This window comes from Peromyscus leucopus, chromosome 14 (genome assembly GCF_004664715.2).
Source record: "Peromyscus leucopus breed LL Stock chromosome 14, UCI_PerLeu_2.1, whole genome shotgun sequence".
Classification (NCBI taxonomy): Eukaryota; Metazoa; Chordata; class Mammalia; order Rodentia; family Cricetidae; genus Peromyscus; species Peromyscus leucopus.
In genome coordinates this window covers 71,993,476-72,004,003 of record NC_051075.1, presented here as the reverse complement: position 1 = coordinate 72,004,003, position 10,528 = coordinate 71,993,476, and positions in this window count along the sequence as shown.

Below are 10,528 nucleotides of genomic sequence, written 5' to 3'. Positions count from 1 at the left end.
AATTTTAGACATCACATGAATCACATGAGCCCATGGGACAGTGCCCATGTGAGAAGGGACCACCTGCTAAGCAGGACATGAGGGCTGGTCCCATTGCCTCTCTGATGCAAATCCTGACATCTGAAGAACAGTGGCCTTGGGCTGTTTCTTCCTAGGCCTGTCTTGGCCTGCTAGTTCTAGTCTTAAGTATGAGTCTGGACTTCTGGAAATTTTTAGGCAAAAAAGAATTTTCAACCCCAAAGACTCAAAGACCCAAAGCTTCTAGAGGCAGCTGGTGCAGGATTAGAAATGGCATAAAAAGGTCCAGATGCCAGAGCAAACCGAAGGGAAGAGAAGCTCAGATGCCAGGCATGGGGAGGTCAACCCTCAGCTAAGAAAGACAAAGTTCGGACAAATGACTTGCTCATGTGATTCATGTGTATCTAAAGTTTTACCTGTGAGTTATACAACTGCACCTACCTAGTAACTGGGTTTCCACAAAGACCCAGAAGGGACTGAGCCCAGTTTCTTCTCTCAGGCTCCTCAGTTAGGCAGACACTGCCCACTTCTTTGCTGAGCTGTAAGGAGCCTGTGGCACAGGTACCAGGAGTGTTACACTGTTGTGCCCAGATCGTGACCCCCAGAGAGACCACCAAAGACGAGCATGCGAATGCAAAAGAAGGTTTAATTCTGGATATCCAAAAGCAATACAAGCCTAGGCAGGGACTTCGTCCAATACATCCAACGCAGTGGAGGCTGGAGGAAGCGCCCACCTGTCTGCAAGCTCAGTTTTTAAAGGGAAAAGTCACAAGGTTACATCATTTAGGGGTGCTAGTATGGATACAATTCTGATTGGCTCGCTTCTAGGGACTTCTAGAAATTACTTCTAAGGGAGTGGTTGCCCGCCACCATTTCTCATTGGCTGCCCTCAGGTGGGGCATTTCTGTGGTCAGTTACCCTGGAAACCAGGGAGAGGACATTCCATAGTCTGGCAGGCATTACCTCGTGACTATCTTGTGACTCTGTACTTTTACACTTACTGGTTTCTGGAATCTGAACTGACTGGTTTCAGTAACTAAAGGCCTATTCCCAAAAGAAGAAATCTTTAGGCCTTAATTTTAGGGTGAAAGCATTTTGGTCTTATTTCTAAGATGGCTCATTTTGGTCTCACAACACAGTGGAAGTCCTGCACAGAAACAAAAGGAATGAGCACAAAAGGTTCCCCCGAAGAGCTGGTAAGGATGGATAACATTTACTGAATGAAAAATGTGCTAGCCCCTGGCAGCATTATCTTGATTTCACAAGATGATTTCATGAGGTAGGTAGTGGGAAGTCTAAGATCAAAGGTCACTGTCCTGAGGGCCACTTGCCTGGTGAGTAGTTGGCCATGCTCTCTCTTTAGACCATTCACTGTGAGACTGGCTCTCACTTTCTAGAGGAGGGACCAGTGGGAGGCCCATGACCTGTCTTGAGTCTTGGGCCCCTCAGTTGTAGCCCCAGCGCTGAAGGCTTGGGTGAGCACCATGTAGCAGGAAGTGATAGGTGGGGAGAGTGGGTTTTTTTTTTTCAACAAATGGTGCTGGGAAAGTTGAATATCCACATGTGGAAAATGAAATGATACCAACATCTGGCACCCTACACAAAAACCAATGCTAAATGAATCAAAGACCTCAGTGTGAAACACAGAGTGTACAAGAAACTGCTAGAAGAAAACACAGGCAGTACCCTAGAGGGTCTAGGTATAGGCCTTGATTCATTCAGGAATTAAGGCCAACAAATAACAAATGGGACTTGTCTTAGAGTGTCTATTGCTATGAAGAGACACCGTGACCACAAACTCTTATAGAGGAAAACATTTAATTGGGGTGGCTTACAGTTTCAGAGGTTCAGTTCATTATCATCATGATGGGCTATGGCAGCATGTAGGCAGACCTGGTGCTGGAGAAGGAAGCTGAGAGTTCTACATCTTGAACTGCAGGCAACAGGAAGTGAACTGTTTGTCATTGAGTGCAGCTTGAGCATAGGAGACCTCAAAGCTCACCTCCACAGTGACACACTTCCTCCAATAAGGCCACACTTACTCCACAAGCCACACCTCCTAATAGTGCCACACCCTATGGGGGCCATTTTCTTTCAAACCACCACAGGACTTTATAAAATGTAAAAGCTCCTATCAGCAGAGGCAGCAATCCACTGAGTGAAAAGGAAGCCTACAGAAGAGGATCTTTGTCAACTATACATCTTATATAGGATTAATATCCAGAACATATAAAGAACTAAAACAACGACAACAACAAAGAATCAAGAAAATAAATGACCAAACTAAAAATTGGGATATAGACCCAAACACAGAGTTCTCAAAAGAAGAAATAAAAACGGCTAAGGAATACAGTATCTCAAAAAGTGCTCAACATCCTTAGCAATTAGAGACATACACATTGAAACTGCTTTGAGAATTCCCCTTACCCTGCCAGAGTGGCTAAAACAAAGAAAAAAAATAGGCAATAAATGCTGCTGAGGATGAGGAGATACATTCACAACTGATGGGGTGGCAAACTTGGTGTTGCCACTATGGAAATCCACGTGGAGAAGTCTCTAAAAGCTAAAATGACGCAGCAAATACCACTCCTTGGCGCAAGCCAAAAGGACTCAACACCTCACTCCATGGACACTTTCAGCCATGTTCATTGCTACCCTATTCATAAGAGCTCAGAAATGGAAACAACCTCAATGTCCAACTGATGAGCAGAGGGGAAGGATCTGCCAGTGGTTCAAATCCCCACATTTACATCTGAATCGGGAGCGCACATCTCCATGCATGTGGTTGTTGTTAATCCAGCAACAAAATGCCCTGTCACCGTCATTTGCTTGCTGTTGCTGTTGTGAGTTTTCTGGGGCCCCTGAACTTCCCACACCAAATTCTGAAGGCAATGTATGGCTTTGGTAGCCACTTAGCAGATACGAAATGAGGTGGGCAAACTCCATTTCCCTCCTCCCCATCCTCACACCTTCCTTGTCATCCTGGATTTCCATCTAGAGGGGCACCCACCCACCACTCTTGGAACATCTGTTTTCCCACCCATTCTTCAACACGTTAGTGGAAGGCTGTGATTTATTTGCTCACCATTCAGCCCACCATGGAGCTCACGCAGTGATTCCATAAGATGAACCGATGATAAAATGAATGTACGGCGGAGATGACTGATCTCAACAGAGCCGATCAAGTCTGGCCCCATGCAATTCCAGGCTTGACCAACAGAGGGTGCTCTGCCCTGAGATTGATACAATTGTGAATGCTGTGTGACTTTCAGTATGCCCTATTTAAGAGTCTGATTTGAAGCTTCCCAACAGCTACCAATGAGCTCTTAGCGTGATGGTTGCCGTAAAGCAGGCTCCCGTCTGGATTGGGGGAAAATGGTTTCTTCATTTGAAGATGGAAGTGAAGGTCCACTAAGACAGTAAATGATTATAACTCCTTAGCAGATATATCAGAGTCCTTAACCAGGCATTAAGAGAGGGAGTCAAGCCGGTCGGTGGTGGCACACGCCTTTAATCCCAGCACTTGGGAGGCAGAGGCAGGCGGATCTTTGTGAGTTCGAGGCCAGCCCGGTCTACAGAGCAAGATCCAGGAAAGGCGCAAAGCAACACAGAGAAACCCTGTCTCGAAAAACCAAAAGAGAGAGGGGGAGAGCTGGAGATCCCAGCTCTGAGTTCGCTTGTGTAACACCCTGGATGAAAGTCTCAACTCTCTATCACATACTCACTCATTCACTTCATTTATTACTCACCTAAGCTGAAAACCAAGTTCGTGTCCTTATCCATCTTGGGGACGATGGGCCGACACAGAAGCACAGAGGAAGACCATCCACCCCATCCCCAGGTGGGGGTCAGAAACCGTACCACAGAGAGAGTCAGTTTTAGACTTTGCCTATAAGGACAAATGAATGGACAGGTGTGGCGATAGCCCCTGGCTGGAGGATCAGCCACAGAAAACAAGGTTTGGAGCATGTGTCTCACCACAGACTTACAAGGGACAGGTTCAGTGACAAGCCTTCATGCAAGGTGTCTTAGGGTTTCTACTGCTGTGTCAAAACACTGTGACCAAAAGCAAGTTGGGGGAGGAAAGGGTTTATTTGACTTACACTTGTACATCACTGTTCATCACTGAAGGAAGTCAGGACAGGAACTCAAACAGGGCAGGAACTGGAGGCAGGAGCTGATGCAGAGGCCATGGAGGGGTGCTGCTTACTGGCTTGCTCTCTATGGCTTGCTCAGTCTGCTTTCTTATAGAACCCAGGATCAACCAGCCCAGGGCTGGCTCCACCCACAATGGGCTGAGCCCTCCTCCATCAATCACTAATTAAGAAAATGCCCTACACTTGTTGAGCCTGCATGCTTGCCAAGAACCAGATCTTACGGAGGCATTTTCTTGTTGAGGCTCCCTCTTCTCAAATGACTTTAGCTTGTGTCAAGCTGACATAAAACTAGCCACCACACAAGGCTAGACACCATAGAGGTGTGTGCCAAGAGAGGCACTGCATGGCTGCAGATGATAAATGATTTTTAAACAGAGGCATGGCAAGGCCAGGTTTGAGGGGGTGGGGGTGTTCGTGTGTGTGTGTGTGTGTGTGTGTGTGTGTGTGTGTGTGTGTGTATGGCAGCCAGAATTTAACATTGGATGTTTCCCTCAAACATTGTCCACTTTATTCTTTGAGACAGAATTTCTTACGAAACCTGGAGCTCACCGTTTCGGCTAGACTGGCTGGTCAGTGAGCTCTGGGGCTACGTCATCTCTGTTCTGCATGCTGCCCTACCTGGCTAAGGTATGTGAATGCAAGCACAGATCTTCATGCTTGTACAACAGACACTTGACCGCTCAACCCACATTTGAATTTTGAAAGAGCACTCTGTCGACCTCACAGAACACAGATGGAACTGGGGGAAAGGCAGCATTGGATCTCACCAAGCTTCAGTTCTCTGACTTAACGCGTAGCTTTGATGTTTCAGCTTCCTCTGAATTGAAACATTCTACTAGACGCAGGAAGTATCTGAAACTTACCAGACCCAGGAAGTTCCTGAAACTTACGCAATCCACAAGGCCCCTCCCCAAGGCTGTGCAGATGAGTGGCAGCCGTTAGGAAAGGATACCCTCCCACCCAACTGCCTTCAAGTTCTGCAGAGAGCTCCAGAGATGTGGCTCTCCTGAGTCACCACCTATGTCGGGGTGGCTTCTCCATGGTGCAGCTGCCTCTGAGCTATCCATGCTCCTGGAAGGAACCTCTATCAAGTCATTATTAGCAAATCATTTGCTAAGCTAGACTCAGGTGGGACTGTTTCCTCGGTCTGTTGTCAGTGTCCTGTCTGGAATGAATAAATGTTGGCTTATATCTCCCCAGGAGAAGTCACACAATACCTGGCATGTCTGAAGGAGGGAAAAGTGGCTTCTGGGGTCCCTTTGATGTAAAATCCTATTTTCTGCAACTAGAGATGGACTTTGTCCTTCAGAGTGGCTGGGGGTTATTAGATTCACATCAGCAAAGAGTGGGAAAATGGTCCCCAGAAAGGATCTAAAAATACCCACACCTAACTGCAGCCCATCCCTGTCCTCTTCGGGATGTCTGACGTGGTGTCAGGAAGCTGGTGTCTTTGTCAATCTCCAACTCCAGTTCAGAGATGACTGCAGGAGGTGTTCCTCCGAGTTGTCACTCAGCTCGACAGCTGTTCCACCGGGACAACTCTGCACAGCACCCAGTGGCATGTGAGAGATGACTCTGAGACAGACAGCTGGCCCTGGTTTCCTGAGAGAGTGTGGCTTGGACTGGTAAATAGAGCTGGCTGTAGGGATCCTGCCTTCCCCTAAGAATGCTGAGGAAAAGGATTCAGGAAAAAATCTTTTCCACTCTCCATACCTTTCAAGGTGACTCTGATCCCTAAACCGATGCCCAGGGATGACCTTGACAATCTTCCCAACTCAGCCTGCTGATTCAAATGTCAACCTCATCTAGAAACACCGAAGGTGCCCAATGTCTGGGCACCCTGTGGCTCACCCAAATTGACGCACAGAATTATTCATCGCAACACAGGACATCACATTTTTTGAGCTCAGCTATTTCTTCTTTTTTTGTGTGCAGGAAGAAGAGGATGCTGGTCATTTCAGCAGAGCCACGGGTGTTTTGTCAATAGTCTTTGACTTCATCTATGTTCAAGGACAACAGGAAGAGGGAGCCAAGAAGTAGAGAGCATTTTAGAAGTGGAAATTCCATATGGTTAGCTCCTGCTATCAGTATCATGCTTCAGGTAGGTTTGAACCAACAATTACTTGGGGGAACCACCATAGGCATGATCATAAGTCTGGCCTAAGAATCCCAGCTGAAGAACCGCTTGTGGCCCCCAAAATCCGAGTAATATGTACATGGTCATCTACCAGATAGCACATGGATAATGTGGCTTTGGCCCCTCCCTGGACCTCAAAGTTCTCATTTGAACCATAAGGGTCCAAAAAACATAAGGCAGTACAGAATCCTTGTAAACCCACACCCTCCCCCAAACCTACAGGTAAGTACCCTAAGTCTCCAAGCCTTGGTTTCCTATTGGGAAACAGAGTTACTAAGCATCGAGGCCAAAGAGTTGTAAATGCTCATGAAACAGTATCAGCAGATGGTCAGTGCCCGAGACAGGCATCTGCAGATGGTCAGTGCCCGAGACAAGGTACCTGCAGATGGTCAGTGCCCGAGACAGGCATCTGCAGATGGTCAGTGCCCGAGACAAGGTACCTGCAGATGGCCAGTGCCCGAGACAGGCATCTGCAGATGGCCAGTGCCCGAGACAGGCGCCTGCAGAACTTTTCAGGTGCTACTTTACTCAAAAGCTCATTCACATACTAAGTGTGAATTATCTCAGGTGTTCTATGAACAGGGGCTGCGTGGAGGGTTCGAGAAACAGCAGCAATGAAAGAAAAAGTCAAGGTGTTTCCTCCTGAGGTAAACAAGGCAGGGCCAGCCGCAGTGAGGCTTAAATGGCAGCTAAGACAGGTGTCATGTAGCTCAGAGGAAGAACACCAGCTGCAGGCTGCAGCTGTGTGATGAGCATAATTTTAAAATGTCTTTTTCGTATACGGAAATAGCTTAGTCAGGAACCCCACCGCACCCAAGGCTGCACCTGATAACCAGAACCCAGTGACATTACTTCCTCAAAATAACCAGTCACGAGACTGCAGAGGACTCCATGACATCCACTTGACAGTGTATAAGCAGAGAGACCAAGATCAATGAATACATTGCTCTTCACCTCTTCCGGACTGCTGGGGACATTGGAGAGATGCCACCTGTCTGGAGGGTCTCCCTTGGGATCCTGAACCTCAATTTGGAGACTACTGTGATAGACTGAACCCAACCTTTGGCTAAGATATGTCACATAGGTGAGCAGCCGTGGGGAGACAGCCTTAGGACCATAGTTAGGAACTTGGAACATAAGCCTTATGTGCGATAACCCTAGGCATAATAAAACATAACTTATGTTATACCAACTGCGGGTACCTACCTACTTGCTCATGACAAGCTGGGCGACAGGCGAGGTCTCCCAGAAACAATGGCTGTGGACGGGATTATCACTGAGTACAAAGAGGGTTAGGGCCTGGGAGAAGCATGTTGTGTTAGCTGTCTGTCCTTTCTCCTTCCACGGATGTAGAGGTGACTATCCCCCTTCCCTCATGCTGACCTCTGACATTCCTAATGACCCCCTAGGGCCCTCTGAGACTCACAAGGATGCCTACGTGTGTTCAGTGTCACACTGCTCTTATGTAGGTCTTTGGTCACTTCGAGAATGAAGAACTAAGGGCACACGAGAGCTGCTCCCTCTGACAGCCAGAAAGCATCCTGGATGCATTCAAAGACACAGAGATGTGAGAAAAAAAAAAATCAGTGTTACACTGGAGGGACTAGAATGAATATTTATCAAACATCTGGAGAGAAAAGACTCTCTAGGTGTAATAGTAATGGAAATGGGGGGGGGAGGCCAAATAGAGAACAGCAGGAGAATGTAACATGTCAAGCTTCTACACTGGGGTGAAGTAGGGGGCGGCAACCGATGAGGAAAATACTTGCAGCGAGACGCTATGGCACACCCCTGCAAATGCTTTGGCCACAGAACTGGCTTGAGTCTAGAAGTGTCTTAATCACTGCTTTATTGATATGAAGAGACACCATGACCAAGGCAACTCTTATCAGAGAAAGCATTTCATCGGGGGAGGTGGGGCTGGCTTACAGTTTCAGAGGTTTAGTGCATTATCATTAGAGCGGGAAGCATGGCGGCATGCAGGCAGGCGCGGTGATGGAGAGGTAGCTGAGAGGTCTACATCCTGATCCACAGGCAGCAGAAGAGGTAGAGCTCCTGGGCCTGGCTTGAGCTTTTAAAACCTCAAAGCCCACCCTCAATGACCCACTTCCTCCAATAACGCCCCACCTCCTAATCCTTTTAATCTCTTCAAATAGTGCCACTCCCTGGTGACTAAACATTCACAGAGATGAGCCTGTGGTGGCCATTCTTACCCAACTCACCACAAGGAGTTCAAGGCTACCCGGGTAACACAGTGAGACCTCATCATAAAAAACAAAATCCCTTGAACAAAGAAGTATTATCTTTATTCTATAAATAATTCATATAGAAGGGTGGAGAGCATGCTCAGTAAAGTGACTCCCACACAAGAAAGAGGCCCTGAGTTTGATTCCCAGCACCCACAGAAAAGGCTAGCCATGGGGTGTTTGTAATGGCAGTACTGGGGAGGCCATGACAAGCAGATTCTTGGGCCTTGGTGGCCAGCCAATCCCGCTGAATCAGTGACCTCTATGTTCAGGGAGAAACCTCAGAGGTGGAGAGCCTCTGAGGAAGGATACTCAAGGATGGTCTATGGTCCCCACAGGAGGATGCACACAGGCACCACACACACACACACACACACACACACACACACACGCACGCACGCACGCACGCACGCACGCACACACGCACGCACGCACGCACCCCCCCCCCCAGAATTCATATAGGATAATAAAAACAAAACCTTTGAACTTTCAGATCCAGACACACAAAACACACAATTTCTAAAAGAAAAAGACCTGCCTGGGGAGACCTGTGGGGAAATGTACCCCCTTTCTAAACAGTGGACTAGGATAGAGGTACCACTCTGCACTTAGTAGACCTGCATGTCACATCTGGCCAGTCCCTGGGCTGGCAAATATGGAGCCATGTTGCTTCTCTGCTGGCATGTTGGAAGGGCAATCTTATTTATCTAGAGATCCTGGAACAGCACATTCTATACGAAGGGCTTTAGATGGCGAGCAATTGGCCTAACCAATGGTTCCTCTACAGCTCGGAGGGTATATGTTAAAAAGGAAGCAGGGTCCTGCTGAGGTGGTCCATGAATTCTTTCACACATTCCACAGTCATTTATTGCACTTCTACAACATGCAAGGTGTGGCAGGGGCTCTGTTGAGGCAGGAAAGTGGGCACAATGTCCCTGTCCTACATTCCTATTCAAATGTTCTGCAGAGAGCTGGCGGGGAGATGGTTCAGCAGGTAAGACGCTTGCACACAAGTATGAAGACCTGAGTCGGATCCCCAGAACTCCTGGGAAAGCCTGGCAGGGTGGTGCATGCCTGCGATCCCAGCCCTGAGGAGGAGGAAATGCAGGAGAACACTAAAATGTTAGCTGGCCAGCCAGTCTAACTGAAACCATGAGTTCCGGGTTCAGCGAGAGACTCCAATTCAAAAAATTAATGTGGCCGGGCGGTGGTGGTGCATGCCTTTAATCCCAGCACTCGGGAGGTAGAGGCAGGTGGATCTCTGTGAGTTCGAGGCCAGCCTGGTCTACAGAGTGAGATCCAGGACAGGTGCCAAGCTACACAGAGAAACCCTGTCTTGAAAAACCAAACCAAACCAAACAAAACAAAACAAACAAACAAAAAAACAAAACCTAAAAAACAAAGGTGGAGATTGGTCAAAGACACTCGGTGTCCATCTCTGAGCCTTACATGACCATGCACAGGAGAGCATACATACATACATGACACACAGACACCACATTAAAAGAAAAGAAAGTGTTCTATGAAGAATGTCCAGCTTTGCAGGGGATCCCGGAAGAGGCAGAGGCATTGATCTTGCAAAGCCAGTGGTAACTGGAGCTGAGTCTCTCCGAACTTTGGGATAAACATACTCCTTGGGGATATTCACCTAGTAAGAAGGCATTTACCCCGCAGCCCTGGGAGACCAGTGGCCTGGATCCTTGTCTTGACTTGTTCTTCCTGGCTGGGGTCTAGCCATCGGGCTGTCCACAGGGGCAAGAGGTGGAGTCCAGGTCCACTGCGTGTGAATGCCACTCGATGGACAGTGGAAGAGTGTCTGTCGCTGGGGGTGCCAGGGCTCCTCTCAAAACAGCCCTGTCACCTAACACTCTAGAACCTGCTGGGTCCTTTTGGGCTTCAATTTGGAGGCAAGCGCTGGGCTTCAGCGGCACTCACAGCCCCGTGCTTAGAGGGAGACTGTCCCACGAGGC